Source organism: Anser brachyrhynchus (assembly GCF_964034855.1).
Source record: "Anser brachyrhynchus genome assembly, chromosome: 4".
Classification (NCBI taxonomy): domain Eukaryota; kingdom Metazoa; phylum Chordata; class Aves; order Anseriformes; family Anatidae; genus Anser; species Anser brachyrhynchus.
The window spans coordinates 56,570,825-56,593,197 of record NC_137698.1 but is presented as its reverse complement, the minus strand read 5'-3'; the positions used below and the strand labels follow the sequence as shown (position 1 = coordinate 56,593,197).

Here is a 22,373-nt window from a genome sequence, read left to right as displayed (position 1 = left end):
TTCGTGCCCACTGTTACTAAGGAAACCTTAGACAACTGAGATGTAAAACAAAATTGAATCCCTTTCATTGGATTCTAGCCATGAGTAAATATAAAAGATATTACGACACTCTTACAAAAGAAAATCTCAAGAAGATGAATCTACACAGAAGTATAAAATCTAGAGATTCGTTTGTCCATGCCATAACAAAGGTAATATATGTGATGTTTCAGTGCCCCAGAAAGTCCCATAACAGTCAGTTACTGTTTGAGATTTCCTGGCTAAAATGAAGACTCCTGAGATACGGTTTTCAGAGGGAATCTAAATGTCAATAAAGGAATGCTCTGGGAGAACAGACTGACTTTGAGTTAGAGCAGTGTTTACTAAAATACAGACATTGGCCCAGAAGGCCAACTGCATCACCAGAAGGGTGGCCAGCAGGCTGAGGGAGGTGATTGTCCCCCTCTGCTCTGCCCTCATGAAGCCCCACCTGGAGTATTGCATCCAGGTCTGGGGCCCCCAGCACAAGAAGGATGTGGACCTGTTAGAGTGGGTCCAGAGGAGGGCCACAAAGATGATCAGAGTGCATCTCCTATAAAGAAAGGCTGAGAGAGCTGGGGGTGTTTGGCCTGGAGAACAAAAGGATCCCGGGAGACCTTATTGCAGCTTTTCAGTACTTAAAGGGGTCTTAAAAAAGATGGAGAGCAACTTTTTGCTTGGGCAGATAATGACATGAGAAGGGGGAATGGTTTTAAACTAAAGGAGAGGAGATTTAGATTAGATGTTAGGAGGAAATTCTTCATTCAGTGGGTGGTGAGGCACTGGAGCAGGTTACCCAGAGAAGCTGTGGATGCCACATCCCTGGAGGTGTTCAATGCCAGGTTGGATGGGACTTTGGGCAATGTGGTCTAGTGGGCAGTGTCGCTGCCCATGGAAAGGGTATTAGGATTAGATGGTCTTTTAAGGTCCCTTCCAACCCAAACCGTTCTATGATTCTATGATGATTCTATGATGATTCTATGCTTTTTTTGTTTGTTTGTTTGTTTTCTTACTGACATTTCCAAATGACAGTGCCAGACCTATCTTCTCACAGTGCCTTGCAGAGTAACTTTCTTCAGATTTATGTTTTTTAAGAGAAGAATTAATGTGAAGTCTTTCTCCTGACATTTCATGGTACGCTAGAATTTATAGCAATCCTAATAGATGTTATGTTTTAATTATTTATGTTGAAAATTTCAGAAGTGCAGTGGCATGAGATTTATTGCTACAAATACAGTACACATAAGAATAGAGGAGTCCCAGGGTTCAAACGAACCTACATGCTTTCTTATTTTTATTTTATATCTACTTAGTAAACATTCCAGTTATAATAGAAGTAATGCAGCATAGTAATAATAGATGTAGCACGCTCTTCAAATCTTTGTCTCGCTTTCCAGGCAAACACAGATTTCCTTGCGCCTCTTTTAGAACATTTTAAAGGAGAATAAAGTGTTTTATGTAGTCCAGTGAAAAGACTTCTAGAGAATACCAAAGCACAGTAAATATTAAGAAAAAAAAATTAACAGTATTAACATTCACACCTTGAATCCTGTGTTTCAACAAATATAGCTCCAACAAGCCTCAGTTTTTTGACCAATAAACTAATTAACAAACAAAACAAAAGAGAACACAGCTGTAAGGCAGAAATACGTGATAATTTTCATACACTTTAAAAATAAAATTCTCAAAATTTTTCCACACTGTTGGTAATTCACATTTCAGAAGCATACACATTGAGAAACTGTTACACTGAAAATAAGTTAGAAGTAATATGCACATAAAAAGATCAAAACTGAGCCTTCAGATGTTTCACAGAATATTTTTTCTTGAAACTGAGGTGCTTTTAAAGTTCAGAGTTTCATGAAAGGCAGTCTTTGGCTAAAATCAATGTACCAGCAAGATAAAAGGTGCAACAATATGACTGCAGTGATCAAAGCCTTTCAAAAGAATGATCCACTCTTTTTAAACCACATCCCAGGAAACAAGTCCTTTAAATGCAATATGGCTTGTACCAAAGGTAGAACTGATGACACTCTGTAAGTCCACAAGAAATATAGCAGTTATGTTTTACTACATTGGACGCTTTAGAAGTGACAATGACTTGACAAAAAGAAAAAAAAAAGTTGTTTTATTTACACTGTAAAAAACAGGCAGTAATGAGTACAGCTAATAGTTAAAAATAGCTTTAGAAGATGGGTCTCTTGCAGTCCTCTGCATAAATTCCACAGCCTTCTGTTGTAGTAGAAAAAAGCTTCAAGTAAGTAGGTTGATATGCTCACTTCTGGGAAAGAAACGTATTTTGCCCCTTCCTCAAGTACAAGTTATCATGCAACTGCAGGAAAAGTGAGGTGGTGAAAAACCTTTTTAAAAGTCATTTGCCATAAACAGTAGAAAAGAGGACAGAGGATGACTGGTCATATACCACATTTTTTGTGTGAATATTCTTAGTACCTTTGTGTTTGCCTCACATGTCAGTAGCAACTCAGGCTTCATCCATCTTCTAGGTTATTCTGTGAGCTACATGGGTGATATGGTGGTATTAATCCATATCTGTGGATTCTGTATCTGGTGGGATTTGTATCTAAGAAAGCTCAACAGAATTAATAGCAATTGGCCCCTTTTTGTGAGGCTCGGCAATGAGAAAAATTAAATGACACATATTTAGAAAAAGGAAGCACTGATTCCTAGAATTGGTCATCAGTGAAGAGGATCAAGTCATATTTGCATGGAAATGTTGGAAAACTTCATCACTTCTACTTAATACTGCTGCTGTTTTAGAGAACTAAATTATTTTTAAATTGAGAGATCTATTTTTCACTCTAAGGTGGAGCAGGCCCATGCTAACATGCTGCAATTGGTCACACTGGAGGAGAGGTGTACGGAGCAAGCCAACTTTCTCCCATTTCTCCTGACTGAATGGGCAGGGTGTCTGTGTTCAGTGGTTAATAGTTATGGAGTCAGTAAGCCAAAGGACTTTCATGGGGAATACAAGGTATAGGAGAAGAGGAGGCTACCATATTTACAGCACAAAGTTTATTTACTACCAACCTTGTGAAAGCACATGATATACCAAAATCAAAGTCAAAACAAGATTAACTAAAGTTCATGTAGCTGACAACAGACCAAGCAGCTGACACTGGAAGAGGGACTTCAAAAAACATTGTTACAGAATAGAGCATCTCCTTAGTGAATAAAGCAAAAAAAAAAAAAAAAAAGATCTGGACTGTGGTAGGAAGTATTGCAGAATAGTTTTGTCTACAGAACTTGCCTCTTCTGAAGGCTTCTAACCCATCCAGCAGTGCCAGGAATTGCAGGAGACAGAAGTCAGAAACCAGTCTTTGGCTTTTAAAACGCATTCTGAACTGCAGGGAAACGTGAATTCTTAGGAAACTCCACAGCTGTTGGATGATCTCACTGATATATTAATTGACTCCAATGTCATAATATATGTATTTAAATACTGGGAATACTGTATTATGGCTAGAGAAATGGTACAACTTCCCCACAGCATGTCATCTTAATATTAATGCCTGTTAAAGGCTCAAGGTTTAGATGAAAGTTCTGATTCATTTCAAGAGCACTGACATTGCATCAAACATTCCTGGATTAACTTACTGCTTCCCTAGAGGGTATTAGTACAGGACAAGAGCATGATGAATGTGTGAATAGTTCCTGAGACCCGCTTAAAAGCTCATAGTCAATCCTCCTAATGGATTTTAAAAGGGAAAAAAAGAAAAGAACAGTAATTTCACTTAAGATTATTGGCATTGCCTGTTCAAGGTGAATGAATGACAGCTTTCTGAGAGCAATACCATTGCATTTTTCTTTTCTTTTTTTTTTTTTTCCGCCAGCAATCTGATAAAACATAACCTTGAGACCAATCAATGGGAATTTACATTTCTATTCACAGGATAGTTATAGGAAATAGAGAAATCTCACATTGAAATGAAGTCACTGAAGTCACATCTCAGATTACACATATTCACCCTTCAGTGAAAAAACACCCAACAGTGATTACAGAATTCAATCAATTTATCAAGGAGGTTAGAAAAGGACTCAATTAGAAACCTTTAAAAGATCTTCTGTTCATAGAGCATTACGTTGTGTAACACAATGACTTCCATCAGATAATGGACTTCACAAACATAACTGTGCTCCCTATAGTTTATTAAGGTGTAATCATTACTTAAAATTATTAGTTCTCATTCATTTTGTGTAGTTCATTTGTATTGTACATACTTAAAAATAATAATAACAAGAAGAAAGAAGAAAAGTTTGAAAATTTACAGATTTAATCATGGAATCAGTGAGTGAACCAATTGGTTTTGTATCTCTGAACTCTTCTCTGAAGATTAAGGCTTACACGAGGTGTTACTTACATAATAAATGGTCAAATTTTTTAGATATCTGATCAACAGGTAGTGCACTAATCAGGATCAATGCACTCCTGTCTCTGAGGGCATTTGAGCTAGCATCTCCTGGCTCAGGAATGAACTCTTCCAACCTCCTTCACCTTCTCTATGCTTCAGCATATAGCAAAGAACCATTCAATAAGCCAAAGGAAGTGGGTGTGTCTGGGTATTTTAGAGGTTGCAAGATATTCTTGGTTGAAGACCTAACAGTCTGGACATGAAGAGAAAGCCAATGGATGCTCCCTCACTTCTGTAACAAAGCAGTTATCAGGGCATTTCAGATCAGGAAAATGGATCCATGGGTTGAGGTAGTAAGTAGAATAATGTGTCTAGCCATCACTGCAGGCTCACTTGAGCCTACTACCTCAAGCCTGCATTTGGAGAGAACACCAGCTCTGCAGTAGTACTCCCTGTTATTCAAAAGGACTCACTGCTGTTTTGCGGAGGATGTGGAAGAAAGGAATGTTCTGTTGCCACCTTTATTAATTTCTGCCTGCCTAGGTTCCAGTCTGTACATTGTGGCTCACTCCATCTTACATCCTTACAACCTAATATACATTTCAGTGTATATTAACAGAACAATCAGCCTAAAGAAAAGAAAAAAGAAAAAAAAAAGTCAAGTTAATTGCTAACAAATGTCTTATAAAGATAAAATATATTGAAGAGCAAAAATTGACAAAAGCTCACAAAATCCAGGTCTGTTTGAAACAGGAATTTAATACAAAATTGATACTGCTTTCAGTTCTTTTTTAATTAATTACAGTTTGAAAGCTTTTTAATTTGCTATTTTGGCCCAGGTAAACATAATTGTGATTGATTGATTGATTGATTGATTTTAAGACAAAAAATACATCCTTTTTAAGCATATTCTGTGAGCACATATTTTGTTTCATATATTCTTTCTTTCTCTTTCAGATGAACTACTTTACTTTCATATCACCTTTGAGAAGGCCTAATTTCTTCAGCCTACAGGGATTTTCACCTAACCCCCATGTGAGACAGTCAGAAAACCCCCACTCCTACACTGTGAGTGTTGTGTGTGAATTTATTCTTCAGAAGCACTTAATATATATTTTTCCTATGCCAAAAATAAAGACTGACAATCCTATTTTAAGCAGAGAAGAGCTTATTTTATTTTTTTGCATTTTTTTCTGGAGGCTCTGTTGCATTCCTGTAGTTTCCTCATACCTGTATAAAGGCTTCTCTTTACTATTTATAGCTGCCAGCCCAGATAAAAGCTTTTTTCAAATATATTACTTCAATTACTTCAACTTAATAAATTTACTTCTATGCTGAGAAATGTAAAGGACTTTTACTATTTGCATTGTATTATACTGCATATTTTTCAAATCTGAAAAAAAAAATAAAAAAAAAGTCAAGTACTTTAAGTATTTAATCTATGGAAGATACCTTTCCATAAGGACTTGCCTATGATATGTTACTCATTTCTAATCCCCAGCCAAGACATGTGGACTGGAACCTGATTTGGTTTTACTTTTGTCTGAATATAAATTATTAACATTAGTTATACTGAAATATGAATCTATGTGTTTATAAAGTTTTGTGTGTTCAAAGAATGAGTCTCAATATTTCTGTAGAGCTGTATTTTGTCTTTGTATTTGTGCCTCTGAGACTTTAATGTGTATATATTAAAGTTCAGTGTTAGGCAACTTGGCCTTGGAGGACTGGATGCTGTGGTTTAGATTTTGTTTTCCTTCTACCTCATTAAATTATTTTTTATCGTCATTCTTAAAATACACACTTTTTGTTATCAAAAAATCCATCAAAATTTAACTAGAACACTGTACTTCCTACACATGTGGGTGAAAAGGGCAACTTCACTGATGACTATTTTAAACTAAAATTCTTTTGAACCAAAAAGAAAAAAAAAAAAGGAAGAAGAAAAAGAAGTTCTTCAGCTTTAGCTCTGAAAGTAGTCCAAAAATAATACTGATAACAAAATCCAGTACAACACCTTCTAAACATTTCATAAGTGCATCAGTGGGAAAAATAGCATCCTGTAGAGTGGAAGTTTCCAGGTAATACAAAATTATTTGGTTGAACATGTAATGCTCTTATGCACATAGCTTATTTGGAGCCATGATTCAGCATTTCTGATATTACAAATCTGTATCAAACTGATAGTCCTTTTTATTTCTCATAAACACTTTTTAAGGGCAGCATGATAGTGAAAGAGAGTTAAGCATACGCAGAGTGATAGAGTTCTCTCATCGCATTACTTCAAGCTGCTATGGTTTATCACCTTGCCTCAGAGAGCTTGCAAAATACAGCAAATCAAATCTGTTTTTAAATGCCTGTCTACTTCTGATTTGTTCCACAATTCAGGGAAAAAAAAAATTCTGCCTGACATTTTATATTGCAGGCAAGGTGCCAAAAATAAAAACAATATGTATAGCAGGCAACACTTTGTGGTAGATAGTCAGGATATTTGAGAAGAAATCAGAAATGAGCAGCTATTATGTTATTGATTTGAACTCTCCAAATTTTGAATATGCATCGCATAGAAGACATTTATTTAAATACTGGTATTCTTGAGATGCCTGTCTGTCTGCTATGATTCTATTATATAGTAAAAGCAAACCATGGATTTCTGTTTATCTTGACGAAAAGTATGAATGACCCATAAAGGATAAAACTTTATTTTTTATCATGCAGGCAAATTGCATACCTACCCAACAACAAAGGTTTATTTGCAGTTGGAAAGAAGAAGAAGAAAAAAAAAAAAAGTATAATCAGATCCATGCTTATACTGTTAAATTCTATATTGAAATTGCATTAGGATTTTTTCTCTTCTAATGTGGGTACAAACCTCTTAAACCACATAATAGCAACATTCAAATACCTAAAAGGAGTATCAAGAAGACAGAGCCAGGCAGGAGAATCCTAAGGTGCATCCTAAGACATTAAGATATTATAGACATAAATCGAAGCAAAAGGGATTGTGACTATATACAAGGAAAAACCTTTTTACCATGGGGACAATTAAGTAGTGGAGCAGCCTGCCCAGAAGGGTTGTGGAGTTTCTAGCACTGGAGGCTTTCAAGACACAACTGAATTGGCCCTAAGTAACCTAGTCTGAGCTCACAGCTGGCCCTGCTCTGAGCAGGACTACAGCCCTACTGAGATCCCTTCCTATGAATTTTTCTAAGATCCCATGAAGTTATTGGAAGAACTCAACATCATGGCCTCATCATAGACTACTCACACATTCTAAACCATAGTTGTGTCCACTGAAAATGCCCATTACTTTCAAGTGAACCAAGGGATTAAAATGCACCATAAATCACATTTGAGCTGAGGTACTTCCATGGCCTCTGAAAAGTGCAGCATTTTTCAGAGCTATCACTCAAGTTTGTGTTAGCCACCTCCCCCACCAAAATACAAGGATGTATAAGAATGGAGTGGAAAAGTAATGAACACTAAGAAACAAAGGAAAATCTAGATTAGGAGTTCACATGGATAAATAGAGTACTAGCTATATTACCTTTAGTGAACCTAATTTTGATCAGTCTTCCAAAATTGTCTTTTAATTTTGAGAGAGAAACTAGAAAATATATGTTGAGGTTGTAATCCTGTAGCCCCGTAGCACAACATTGCCATAGGTAAGCACAGGCCACAGGCTACCAAGTCTACAAGGACTTAGGACTGAAACTTGTCAAGCTTGCTCGGTCAAAAATTGTCTAGACTCATCTGAAGCTTTACTTTTACTTGGTTTAGCTCTACCAGACTTTTTTTTTTTTAATGAACAGGTGTCTATATCTGTTGCTATATTCATTTAAATTTCAATGGTACAACCATGGTTTTCACACAGACAATAACAAATTGCTATTCTGTGTAGAATGAGTTATTTTTTTGATTGCAATGTAATATTGCAGTGTGCAGAAATACTGGCCTGGTAGAGAGTGGACAATAGAGAAAGGAAGAAGCTATCATCACTACATTCCTCCCAGCAAAGGCCGCACTGCTAATGACTGTGTACTCCCCTTTCACCTGGCTGAAATCATTGACCTTAGGATCCAGGTGCTCATAACACCAGAACCAGGAGTACATACTACCATGTGTATGTGTGTATAACAGTTTTAACTGGATTACTGAGACTTTTTCTTTCCATTAGCATTTTTTCTTTTTCTTCTTCCTTCTTTTCTTCCTCTTTTTTTTTTTTTTTTGTAATAATTAAATATGGACTAATGATGATTTTTGATTAAACTGTTAAGATTTCAATTATACTAATAATAATTTTGTGGCTTTATATATGTGTTTCCTTTTTGCCTGTAACAGGATTTTGAGCATAACGAGTTACATAAGTATCTATTGAATTCTTAGCAGTAGTTAAACCAGAAGCAGCTTAGTTATTCTGTATGCAAAGCAAATTCAGTGCAATGATTAGTACAGCTTTCATCTTATTCCAATAACTATGAATTAGAGATAAAAAAAGCATATCCCAGTTGAAGGAATGTTTTGTTCCTCCAGTTCCTCTGCAGATAAATGTGATTTTATTCAGTTGACCTCCAATGTTTTTGCAATGAAACTGTGATTAATATGCTGTGCATATCATTTTAACTTGCTCTGAAAACGAACCAGTGTATAGTTAAACAGTCTTTCATCTATGCCTTCATCACTGTGCTAGTGAAACTTTAGTCAGTTACTAGAAATAACCTGGGACCCATAATTGTATTTTATGAATATGAACAGAGATTAGTCTATTTTTTACTGTACTACCTATGAAAATGAACCATAATAAATAATAAATACTTTACACATTTTCTACTTTGGATTATGAATTCAATTTGATTAAAATATAACATGTATATAGGCATTTTTCAACAGTGAAATAATAATTAATGTAAGTAATATATAGCTGCTAACTACAAGGATTATATATATATTTTTTAATTTAAGATATACCCATGAGCAAAATCATAAAACAAGAAAGTGTTAAACTGATTTCCTGAACCTATGATTTTAATTTGCTGCATTGAAGCTGTTCTACTTTACATTCAGTTTTTGTGATAGGTGAGAAAGAATACAACTTTTTCCACCAAGTTTTAAGATAGAATTTAAAGCACAGAATTTTCTGGGAAGAAAACAGCTTAGGAGTTCTCTCTTTCAATGATAGGGATGTCTCTGTACTCAGGTCTTTCTCAAAGATCTTCTCATAGAACTGCTCTGATCTTTGCTACATAAGGTTTCTGAATGAGGAAAGCAGCACAGACATTGTGCAAGCAAACAAGAAAACATTTCCTTTATACTGTTATAAACATCAGTGTGGGCATCCTGAGGCTGTTCTACAGTTACTTCTTTACCAGTTTTATTTTCCAGCTAGTATTCAGTAGCCAGTTGGGCTTGTATCTCGGAGATCTCTTTGTGGATTTTCTACCACCATCACAAGTGTATTGAAGAGCAATTTCAAAAATTGTTTATTTATATGTAATGTCTTCCAACATAATGAAGTAGAACACAGAAAACTCCATTAACTCCTCCATCTTCCATAAATGTGGTGGGACAAGGGTAGGAGAAGAGTTAATTATTAGTACTGTGTTCTACTCAGGAAAGTATGAATTGAAAGAAGTTTACACAGACATCATGTATACATTTTTTCAAGCACATTCTCATTTTACATTGACAGTACAGAAAAACAGAATTTAAAGCTTTTTTTTTTTTTTTACTTCCACATTTAAAGTTATACTAATTAAATGCTAGAACAAGTTATTGAGATTACATATGGTCTACTACCAAAACAATTTGAAATCTGAAATAAGATGGTACACAAGTTTTTAAAAGACACGTCGATGTAAATTCTCTACTCAGCAGTATGTAGAGTGTAAAAACAGTAATAAAACAATAACAACCACCATTTTTGTTAGCCATGAAGTTTCTGATGCTCATCATGTTCTAACTTAAACATCCTTCACAAACCTCCCAAAGACTAACCTCTTCATTCACTGACAATATCTTCCAAGAACATATGAAAAGAAAAGACATACTGGTTTAGATCAATGTTTTTTATCCTGCCTCTGACAGCAGCAATAGGACACTCATAACACAGGAGCCTGACCTCTATCATTTCCTTCATATCCTCTAGCAGCCATAATCATTTGGGATGTTAGAGGGTACATTCCTACATATTCAGTTTAGTAACCCTTGATTATGGATCTGTTGTCTGTGAAAGTGCAACCCCATTTCATATATCTTGATGATAACCCTTGGTATCCAAATGCAAATAATTTCCCTCTATCTGAGGTGCTAAATATTACTCCCCTTTCTGACACCTCTGGATTTTTTTCTAACTTTATTCTTCTGCTAATTTTCAAACTTTCCCTTCTTCAAAAGGCTCCTTGAATGCAGTCCTACATTTCTGCTCTGTATTCTGTAGCAAATAAGACAAGTATGAAACCCACAGTCAAGGTACAAACAATAAAGTAGATGATGACTGTATAAATATCTGACAAACTTCTGGCAAAATTGTCTTCAGAGATCCCTCACACAAAAATCCCCAAATCATGACTGCATAGATATTCTTAAACTCCACAAAAACTTCTTCCTGGTCTCAATAAAAATAAATAAATAAATAAATAAAAACAATCAAACAAACTATTTTATTTTCACTTCCATCCTAAACACTACATTTTTTTTTTTGAAATACCCATGTTTCTTTCTTCTTTTTTTTTTTTTTTTTTTTTTTTTTTTTAAGGAAAGGAATTTGAAGTGTTAGATCTCTGAGGATGCCATTCTCAGCAAAGGGAAATTCATAATGAATGTTCATTAATGTTCTTTATCAGTTCATTAAGGCTGCTTGTGCACTATGTTTATGAACATCTTTGATAAACATTTGGATTTGTTGTGCATGAACTGCTGATGAATAGTCATTAAACTGTCCCTAAGTTTATTCATTATGAGTGCTTATTAATTTCTCATGAATTATTATAAAATTCAAACTGCTCTAGGAGTCATCCATAAAAAAGAACAATCTTTCACAGTATGTATTACTTATTAGAAATAAATGAAAAATATAAAACTATTTCTAATGATTAATGTACTTCTAATTATTAATTTCTAATGATTAATGTACTTATTTCTAATGAAAACGTACTCTGTTCTTCAACTTAAATCTAAGGATATTTCAGAGTACTACTGAAAACTACATTATAGTTTGGAAATACATCTAACAGCTAAATTTGATCCATATTGCTGCAGAGTAACACTAAATTTCTTGAGTATGTGTGTAAGGATATCCAGATTTATCTAGCATGTTGAATATCTCTCTTCTCCATATAAGGGGAATTCTTTCTTTTCTGAGCAGAAGTAACACACACTCTTTGCACTTTTGTATTACCTAAATAGTAAGTAAAGCAAAACCTTGTGCTCAAAAAAAAAATAAAAAAATAAAAAAATAAATAAAAATCCAAACACATCAGAATTACAGCAGTGTATGCAATTTTAATTTCCTTGTCCTGTGCATACTGTCACTGTTCAATCACATCATTTTTTTTCCTATTTCTATAGCCTCCAGAGTCTAGTGGTGTTATATTACTTTGACTGTAAGGCAGATCAGAAATTTGTGAATTAGATTTATATTATTTAATTGGTATACTGGTAATAATTTTATCCTTGCAAAGCCTTATGCTGTCACAGATACATCTATGGCTATCACCTGGATAGCTCAGATATAGATAAATTAAGGCTAGCACCTGGATAGTTCAGATATAGATAACTTAAGGCTAGTTCAGTTAAGTCTATACTATATGGTATGTGTAGTCATCTCCACTGCACTGCCAGCACAACCATTATAAAGCTGTTTTCATTAAAAATTTATTTTATTAACAAAAAAAAATGAATATTGAAGGTTTGTTCAATTTTCATTAATAAACTGTCTTCCACCCTGATTCTGATTTTTGGTTTTGACTGGTTATTGTAACAGAGAATATTTTTCACAAATGTTATGAACAGACCTTCTGTACTGTTTCTATTCAGGGAAAGAAAGAAGTAATGAAAAGACTGCAAGTAAAAGAACGTAGTGTCTCACTGTATCAGTCTCACAGCAACAGCTGCAACTGGAAAGAAGTCAGGTAGGCTACTCATGATAAATGCTATAAAAAGGCCAAAAAGGTCAAAAAGATGTGCTAGTGAATACTAAATAAATGTTCACACATTGTAGTTTCTGAATAACTGGGCAGTATCAAGAGATATGACTTGCAGAACAAAGAACACAATGAACATAAAGGGATCACAAACAGATAATTTAAAAAAAAAAAAAACAAACAAGTTTGATGAAATTCTCTGTAATAAAACACTAACTGAGATGAAATCCTTTAGGCTTCACTGTCGTTATATTAGTTTTACAATCCAGTATTTCTTCTGACTTCAATAATAACTTCTAATCTCCAGCAATATATTTGTGTAAGTAAATACTATCTACACTAATAAATATTCAGCCATTCAGAAATGTCATTGTTTTCTATTCCTCAATAGACTATTCTGAAGTCTACAAAAAAAAGTCATTATAAAACTAGCAGTTAGTATTCCCTTTCCTCCCTTTAAGGAGCCTACTCATTCACATAGAAAGGATGTAGAGCATGTGAGACAGGCTCTCTCATGACACATACAGGGCCACACACATCTCAAATCTTATACACAGAATGTGCATTACACAGACATTCAAAATCACTTGTAAAGCTGTACATCCATTGGAGTTTCACTAGATTAATGTAAATGAGAAGGAACTCAAACGTAGTGTATTGGGGAGGATTCAATCAAATTCCTTCTCTTTCCCTTATATGCTATTTTGTAGCCTTTTTCTTTTTGGAGAAATTATCTTTTTTATCGGGAGTCTGAATTTTATTATTATTATTTTTTTCCACACAGTGACTTCACCTCTTTCCTCTTTTATTTTTTCAAAACCTAAAGCAAAAACTCAAGGCTTTGAATCCACTCCTTCAAATCCAACACAATTAATAACCTTAATAAAAATTTGCAAACAGTATATTCATTAATAGTCTGTAGCTGAGACCATGCTAGGAAATTGAGTTAGGCATATGAAAACTAATAAGCTTATCAGCAATAGCGTTTCTGTAAAGAGAAAGATGACTTACTTCTCAGTTTCTATTCAGTTGCAAAAGCTCTGAATGGGGAAAGAAAGACAAGGACCTGCCAAGCAACCAGGGCAGTTGACAAAGGAGCACACATTAACATCCTACTTCAGTATTTAAGACATGAGGTTTTAGTAAGCCACCTATCTAACAGGATCTTGCAAACAATTCTGTAAGGGGACAGTCCCTGCTCACGTTTTCTCCCCAGAAGTGTAATAAAGCAAAAAGAAAATTATAATAATTTTACTGAAAAGTTCAGTTCTAATACCTGAACACCTATTTCAGCATATGTTTAACTTCAAAAACTAAAAACATGTTGTTTGCAAAGCCTCCTTTAATAATCTAAAAGCTTTACAGCAGTTCAACATCTACTCCATAATATAGAAAAAAGGGGTATTTTCTCTCAATATTTGAAGTGAAAGTTCCCCTAATGTTAACAGGAGTTAAGCTTGTACATTAAAAGGCAGCATGAGCTAAAGCTACTTAATTTAATAAATTAAGCACTTTTGTCATTATTTAATTATCTAAGAGTAATCAAAATTGATAATTGCATTTTCATAGATACGGAAGTAATTCAAGAAATAAGCCTGATTGAGCAAGACTACCTCATAGATTCTTTTTCTGGAATAAGCTAATTTGATAAGTAACATTTGCCAGAGCAAATCATTAAAATGTACACATGTGGAAGTGGTAACTGTAAATTAAAGTTGTGAAAAAAAGACAACCAATCAGATAAAATACTCGGAAAGAAAAAGAATAGTACAACTTTTTAACCCTTGAAGAGTTACTTAGAAAGATGCAAGTCCTTTTAGATGTGTGGGTGCTATTTTCCCTGTATTATAAATTAACTTTCACATTGGCTGCTGCTTACTTTATTAGAGGCAGAATAGCTAATAGCTCTTCCATATTTATCTGACACTTTTTATATGAAATGTTTTTTCAGGCGCTGGGAGTTTTTACAAAGGTTGGTTTTCAGTATTATTGCAGGCACAGGGAGGATTTGTCTGACACAGGCTGGAATTTGAAATGTTTCCAACACCTTCCACATTGGTTTAGGGAAAATAAAATACTGGGATTTAGAGACACATTAGAGTTTTGAGCCTGAATGCATGGTTTATCTATATTGATAGTGTTTAGTCTAGAACTGTAGTGAAAATTCTGCCATATGTCTTTTAATGATCTAGGCAGAACTTGAGATAACAGACTTTCTCGTCTGTGTTTTCACGTCCTTCCTGTTCTACCGAGGAGAAAACAGAATGTCGTCTTTCTGGATCACAAGCTGGCCACAGGGTACGGAAATGGAAATGGGGGCAGGGGAAGATGGAGCTGGCATGTGGAATTTAAAAGAGACTGTCAGCAGGGCAAGGAAAGGATTAAGGAGACAAAGGCAAAATGTTTCTACTTTAAATAAGTTAAAAAGTGGTGTACTTGCATTTGTAAAAGCACCTTCTTGTACAGGCAAGGGTGATACAATGCATTACTTTCATTTGCTTGTGTCAAAAGTATGCATTGTCTACCAGAAATCTAAACCTTATGAAGTCAATACATTCCCATGAAATTGACTTTTTATCCTCTTGGTATGATTTGTAAAAAACTACACTTAGCAAAAATTGCTGAGACGTGTACTCTGAGACATCTGAAAATATCAGAAATACCTTCCGTACAGTAAAAACTGATTTTTCCTTATCTGAATTAGTGATTATTCAGTTTGCTCACGCCTTTTTGTTATCCATTTTACTCTTCAGCTACAGGCACTAAACATTCTCCAAATACTGATGGAATTTAGAATTGTCTCCTTTTCCATTATATTTCTAATCCTCCATCCTAAGAGATGTTGAGCCCCACACATGCACTCTGTAACACATAAAGCCAAATTAGGGTTTAGAAAGGAAAGGAAAGGAAAGGAAAGGAAAAACAAAACAAAACAAAACTGTTAGGAGAGATAGACTGCCCAACTGGGAGGATTCTAGGAGTAATGAAACGTTCAGCAGTAGGCCTTTTGGTGGAAGGGGCTGGGTGTAATAATCTTGACTGCTCAGAGATATCTTCTTGGGATCACAGTAGAGAGGCATTGCTAAAGTGGTGTCTCTTTATCCTCCATGACAGCACTCAGAAAAGTCCAGAGCTACACCCCAACTCACACTTTTCACCCTCAGTTCTGGAGGGGCAGCCCTAACAGAGTCCATTGTAAAGCACGATTGCACTATGTAGGAGTTTGTACAAACACATAAAGAAAAAAAACATTCCTGGCATCAAAGAACAATAGTAGCTGTGTTGTTAATAGTGTGGGAATAGAAATGTTGTTTCTGCAGTGTTACATTGTTTAGAAGGAAGGAATGTGGTATTGAGATATGCTTACAGTGATAAGAAAGCTCAGCAGGTGACCTCGTAAAATGCAGACAACCAGACTCCTTAGAGCAATCAGGTGAAAATCACTATGTTAAGTCAAGCCAGATAAGGGGAGAAAACATTATCATCTCAAAAACAGGCCGGAAACTGAAGGCCAGGCATTGTCTGTGAAGCATCAAATAGATTGTGAATCTGGATTACCCACTCCAGTGGGGAAACAGGGGAGGGTCCTGTCATCAAAAAGTATATAAACTGTGTTTTGGAACTAGTAGGTGCGCTCTCCTGCTTGTGGGGCGCCCGCCATTGCAATCGCGAATAAATTACTATTTCACTGAGATCCTCGCCTGAGCCTAAGTTATTGGCTACGGAGTGTTTCTCACAATAGCATCATCTTTAGTTATTTTCCAGTCTGAAATTAATTTTTCTCTCCCTCAATGTTTGCCTCCAAGTTTTAAGAGTTCACTCCTCAGAAACCACAATTCTGGCCTTATCCCACAGCTGACAGCACAGTATAAGAAGGCAAACATCTAGAAAATTATCTGGATGGCAGAAAGGACAATTTCTTTTGTCCTTTTTCTTTTTGAATGGGAGATTATCTGAGTGACCAAACACAGATAACATCATCCACACTGGCAGGAATACAAGTTCAGACACTGCTGTGATTTACTTAAAAAAAACTGTTGACTCACTTCAGGTAGCAGGTCATCCAGCTGAGATGAGAACAGATAAAATTAGCCATCAACTATTATCTCAAGGATGAATGGACTCATGCACAAGGAGTGAAGTGAGTTCCTCTGCCCCTCCCCTGCCCCCCCTACCCCCTCATTGTTTAGATTTATGAATAAACAAAACTCTGAAGTCAGATTACATTAGTTTTTGAACAGCAAATAAATTTGTATGAAAACCTTTCAAATAAGCAGCTTGCTTATATAAAATTGATATTTTTTCTAAGATTTTGCATCTACTAGCAGTAGGAAATTTATTGTCCTAATTACTCTTTATAATGAAATATTAAGCCCTCCTCAAACTCTCTACATAATCTGATTCAATTGACAATATGTCAACCATCTATATCAGAACTGAACTAAATTAGTAATAAAATAACTGTTCCACAATTCATCTCTATCGTTTAGAGTAAGAGAAAGCATTAATATTCCCCAGCAATTTGAAGAAAACTATTACTCCTGCTTCCAGATCTGGAATGTGTCTAGTTCTAGAACAGATTAATTCTGATTCAGTACACAGAGCAAGTTCATATCCAGTGCAATATGCTCAAACTTTCACTCTAGGAGTCTGAATGTAGGTGTTCAGACTTTTCAGACAGGCTGCTCTTCAAGATGCCCAATCCACTACTTGTCCAAACCAATCTGGATTTCTCTCCATCACTGTGCTGCTAGTTAAGCTTAACTGAGCAGTCAAGAATCAAAGATAACTGCTTCAAGAACTAAAAGGGAGCCCTGGAATACATGGAACTTACCACATCCCACAACTGGGAACATGGGATACCTGAACTTCCCACAAATGGTATCAGCTTAACTACCCACTTTCTAAATCAGCCACAAAGACCTGTATTCACTTGTCTACTCCAACAATGTTCTGTTATCTGCTATGTGATTTCATATCTGATACTGTCAGTTAAGCATGAGGAAGATGTGGGAAAAACAAAGAAAGAAATTTAGAGTGGAAAAGAAACAACAGGATGTAACTTACCGGGATCTGTTACAAAAAGTAGGGACATGAAGACAGATTGGCATTAGAAGATTAGGTGAACTCAGGCTTCTAAAACTATGTACAAAGTGACTGGTGGGTCAGAGATATCATGTATCAGAAAACAACTTTTAAAATGGTAGGATTTCCTGATTCTGATCCTTGTCCCAGATACTTTGGATGTCAAGTTCTGTGAAAGGAGGATAAAAACAAGTACAATTCTAAGATATTTTCTGTTAATATACAAAAATAGTCTTCTGGTATTACTCTGCTAATTCCAACCACAACAAAGCCAGCACAGCCATAAAGCAAGGTGGACTGACATCAAGAATGTAAGCTGTAATGACAGATACTTCTCCAGCCTGCTTTTGTACCCCAGGGTGTCTGTCTCTCTTCATCCTTTCATCTCAATGAAAAATGGTGAAATTTCTTTAGGGTAGGAATTGTCACAAATATCGATTCCCTGATCTCTGTGGACCCATAAGATGGGTTCTAATTTCTACTGAAGAAACTATTCAGTTGGTGAAAGTCAAGAGGGGACAGTCATCTCAATTCTCAGTAACTGCCCCATTTTCCATTAAATGTGTAATTGTACAATAAAATGAAAATACTCTTCTTATTTTTGGTCTGACTATCCCAATGATTTCCACGACAGTAGAGACACTGTTCTCACATCTCTATATTTAAGTCCAATTCTCAAGTCATTCCTTTCTCCTCAAGTAGATATTGAGGCAAGCTGTCAATTAAAGATTTCTAGTAGAAGACTCCTAACTTCAGTATCAAACTTTTTCTGCTGATGCAAAGGACTTACAGATATCTATAAGCACTGGGCAGGAAAGAATGGTTCATTTTGATGTTTGATCTAGCAATGATCCCTTCAGAAACCTTGGATAATTACAAAAGGCTAATATCAGAAGTGCCTTTGCAAGTTAGCAACCCAAATTCCATTAAAAGATGAAAGAACTTCTAAAGCCCAAAGTTTTAGAAAATCTTCTTTTTAAAAGCAAAGGAAAGAGACATCTACTTTTCAGAACATGTTGCTCTTTATACTACTAAACACATCTGTCTCCAATGACTGTAGGATCTGGGCACACACTAGTCCATGATCTACATTGAGAAAGTTAAGTTAAAGAAGACTAATTCCTTTTTTAAACTATGAGTCATAAAGACATAGACAGACAAAGTAATTAGCACAAGGTCATCCTGTAGCTGAACTTGGAACAAAAATTGTATCATTAAAGTACCTAGTTCACATCTTGCCTAGGAATCTATCCTATTCCTCTCTCCAATACTGTCTTTTAAATAAATTCAAACTCATATTTCCATCTCAACAGAAGCTTATGTGTTAGAAGAAGGCATTCTTCAGCCACTGGACTCTCCTAGTAATTAGTTGATCTTTCAACCAGGCTCTTTACATTAGGGACTACCACTTTCTTTGCTTTGCCAATCTTAGACACCACCTGCACATACCTTTAAGTTACACCAAATGAAGAAAAAAAAAATGAGGGAGGTGGGTTCTACAGAGGGATTGTTTCATCCTTATTCCTGTGGTTCCAGTTTACACCTCGAGGCCCAAAGAACCACATTCATGTGTGGACCACAAGTCATGAGTGTAAGCCCTGGTGAGCCACCAGCTCAGAAGTACTGTGGAAATGCTGACCACATTGTGTGCGCAGGTGGAGCTTCTCCCCCCTATGAGTCTTCTGATGGAGGGTGAGGCTAGAGCTGCGTGTAAAATGGTCACCACACTCTGAACACTCAAAGATGCGCTCCCTCCGGTGCACCTCCTGGTGCCGAGTCAGAGTTGAGTTGCGGCTGAAGCTCTTCCAGCACTGTGTGCACTTGTAAGGCTTCTCTGCTGTATGGCTATGCTGGTGCTGGAGAAGGTTTGAGCTAGAGTTGAAACTTTTCCTGCACACAGTACACTGATAAGGACTCTGCCCTGGTGAAGTTCTCCCTGAGACCACAATGTCCTGGAATTCTTTCACGTTACAGCATCTCTTCTTGGACACGCCTGTCTGTTTGTCCTCAAAGGCTATTTTCAAACTGGCATTTTGAGCCTTTTCACCCTTCTGACAAGCTACGTCATCACTTTGGCAGATGTTTTTTCTTTGACCTCCTGATGACACCTTGTGCTCTTGTGCATGTGTAAGCCCTTCCTGTTCATGACTCACCACTTCTTCCCCAAATCTATCAACAACTGCAGATCAAAAAAAAAAAAAAAGTATTAAAAAACATGATAATAAACAATGAAGTCTAATCAAAAAATAAGTTTTGCCACCTCAGTGGCAAAAGTGAACCTTTTATCTTCAGATTTCAGAATTTAACTCACAGTTGCAGAGAACGAAACAGTTCTGGGGAGCAGACCTATTTTGTGTGGAAAGGAACATGGGTAGGAGGACCAGGAGACAGGACAGTTTCTGGAGAGGCAAAAACTAACTGACCATTGGCTTAACTATTTCTCCTTAAGTAGCAATTTAAATATAGAATCATAGAATATCTGCTCACATATATCAAAATCTGAACTGAATCCAACAGCTAAGACCTCGACTTTCATTGTGTTCAGTACTACAAATGGGGTAGAAATCCATTACCCAGCTCTGGAAGGACCTGATGGTCTTCTTTAACAACAGAGAGCAGATTGCATTTGAGTTCTGATTCTTTGCTTTCTGCTGCCCCATTCTGGGATGGTTGTTCAGGCTGTGGCCTGTTAAGCTGAGAGCTGGAAGACTCCCATAATTTCACAGCATCTGCCATCTTCATACAAGTCACTCTTCAACCTTCAAACGCTCTGTAATGTGGAAATAAATCAAACACATCACTGTAAAGATAAGGCCTGAAATCACAAGGAAAAGTCAGATCAGGCAGAAAGAACACTGTTTCATTCCCAAACAAGGAATACACGCTGCTTTATCCTAAGCAGCATTTCTTCAACTGAAACCACACTGGAATATATGTCTTCTCTCAGTCTGCTGAGTCAAATTTGAATTCATTTTCAAAATACAGTGCATGTAAGATTCTGGTGCTAGCTTCTCAACCTACTGTGAGTAATGCTGAGTAGTTGTAGAGAATCCAAGTAAAGATTTCTAATCCAGATCTTCCCATCTCTGTCACTTCCTCACATGTGCACTCTTAGGTGAATCACTTTGGGATTTTATTTCCAAATACTTCTAAGTCCCAGTAAAGTTACTTTTTAAAATGCCCTTTTACTTTTTGTGCTTCCAACTTCTGCTTGTACAAGGGAGATGACAATCCTTTTACTTTTAGAATGTAATTGAGTTTAAATGCATGAATATTCACAAAGTGCAAAATATGACAGAAATAAATGCACAAATGAGGGGTTAGTTATATATTTTAGAAATTTTAGGAAAAGGAGTTTCATTTCTATTTTTCCTTCAACTTCTGGTTCTTCAATGAAAGAAGTAGAACAGCTCATCTTATATTTAAGTTTTCATCAAAGTGCACTAGGTAAATTCAAGTTACCTAGCTTGCTTCTTTGTGACAACTGGTATGCCAGAGCCCTAAACCTTTCTCTTTATTGCATAGGGCTTTTTCCATGTTTCCGCATAATTCATGCCATGCTCAGGACTCCAGTTCCATCTGGCAAGTAAGATGAAAGAAGTCCTCCTGTAGGTATTAAGCTGTCCTACTTCACTTTGTATAACGGTCATCAGGATCTCATGGGATCCTGCTACTTTCATAGCTCATTGAATTTTCAGTCCCTAAAGCTCTGAGCTGTCCACATGAAAAACTACAGATGATTGCACTTTGGGAAAAACTAAGATGGCAAAACTTTAAAGGCCTACTATAGACAAATCATTATCATGGCAAGAAGGAGTCGCAAAAGCCTGACATTTCCATCGTCCTCCTCCTGCTTTAGGGATAAATACTCTCACCTTGGGCTTCTGGCTGGTCCTGGATGGGAACCTTAAGCCACAACAGTTGTCTGTATGCAGCTACCCAGACCACATTCCCAAACCCAGCTCTTCTAGGAAGATATGCAGGAACTGTTAGAAAATATGCATGTTCATGATCTGCTCCTTTGCATGTCTCTGACTTCAGGTTATAACTCCTTATAGTTGCTATAAGGCCCCCAGCCTACAGGCAGCATAATTGTCTGAACAGCTGGCATTGCTTCCCCAGGCTGACACTTTCCTCTTGCAGGATGGCTGTCTTGACTCTGCCATGATCTCCCCTGTCTTCAGTGTTTAGGCTACTACAGATCTATCAGCCATGTCTAGGTGATCAGCAAGCTCGACCCATTCAAAGTTGGCCAAATAACCATCACTTAGCTTAAGCTGTGGCAGCTACAAATTCACCCAAGCTGAGACAAAAGGAGAATGCAAGGTCTGAAATACCTGATGGCACTGAGTATCTTGACATTTTGCCATGCCAACAAAGCTTGACTAATTACTTCATTCATGTGGACCCTACTTTTCTCATAAATTAATGACCGTGTCTTACTGATCCGCAAGATTTCCAGTTTATGTCAGTCTCCTCCCACATTTCAATCCTGCCTCTGTTCTTCATTATTATGTTATATTAAATCATAATCTATCTCCCCTGCAATGGCATCTAGTTCTAGCACTCAGTCTGTGTGTCTGGTAGGCAGTCTTTTCTTCATCACACCCAATCTGCGCAAAAATGGCTGATCTTTTGTATTTAATACCAGGTGAAAGACAATCAAACCTACTCTTGTATCTTCAGTCAGCAACAGCAGGAACGAGTACTGAGGAACTGGCCAGGGCAACAAAACATATGCACATCAAGAAATGTTATC

The 22,373-nt window shown here is 36.3% G+C and overlaps 1 protein-coding gene and 1 long non-coding RNA gene across 7 annotated transcripts in view; one reads left to right on the top strand and one right to left on the bottom strand.

Annotated features, from left to right (window-relative positions):
- The window catches only part of LOC308193842, a 30,246-nt gene extending 14,806 nt beyond the window's left edge, over nt 1-15,440 (top strand). Inside the window, exon 2 of the long non-coding RNA XR_013949999.1 lies at nt 5,346-15,440. This is a non-coding gene — a long non-coding RNA (uncharacterized lncRNA). The remainder of the gene's footprint in view (nt 1-5,345) is intronic.
- Nucleotides 1-22,373, bottom strand: part of LOC308193833 (uncharacterized protein) — a 568,958-nt gene that overhangs the window by 542,997 nt on the left and 3,588 nt on the right. For 2 of the 6 annotated variants that reach the window (XM_080588912.1, XM_080588913.1), the window contains exons 3-5: nt 20,188-20,384; nt 17,597-19,793; nt 4,862-5,017 (exon numbers count right to left, since the gene is read on the bottom strand). The gene's annotated coding sequence lies outside the window, so the exon portion shown is untranslated. Of the gene's footprint in view, nt 1-2,059; nt 2,351-2,469; nt 5,018-9,995; nt 10,993-11,096; nt 12,103-12,139; nt 19,794-20,187; nt 20,385-22,373 lie in introns of those variants that run through there. The other 4 variants (XR_013949977.1, XR_013949975.1, XR_013949976.1 and 1 more) reach the window with 4 other exon arrangements.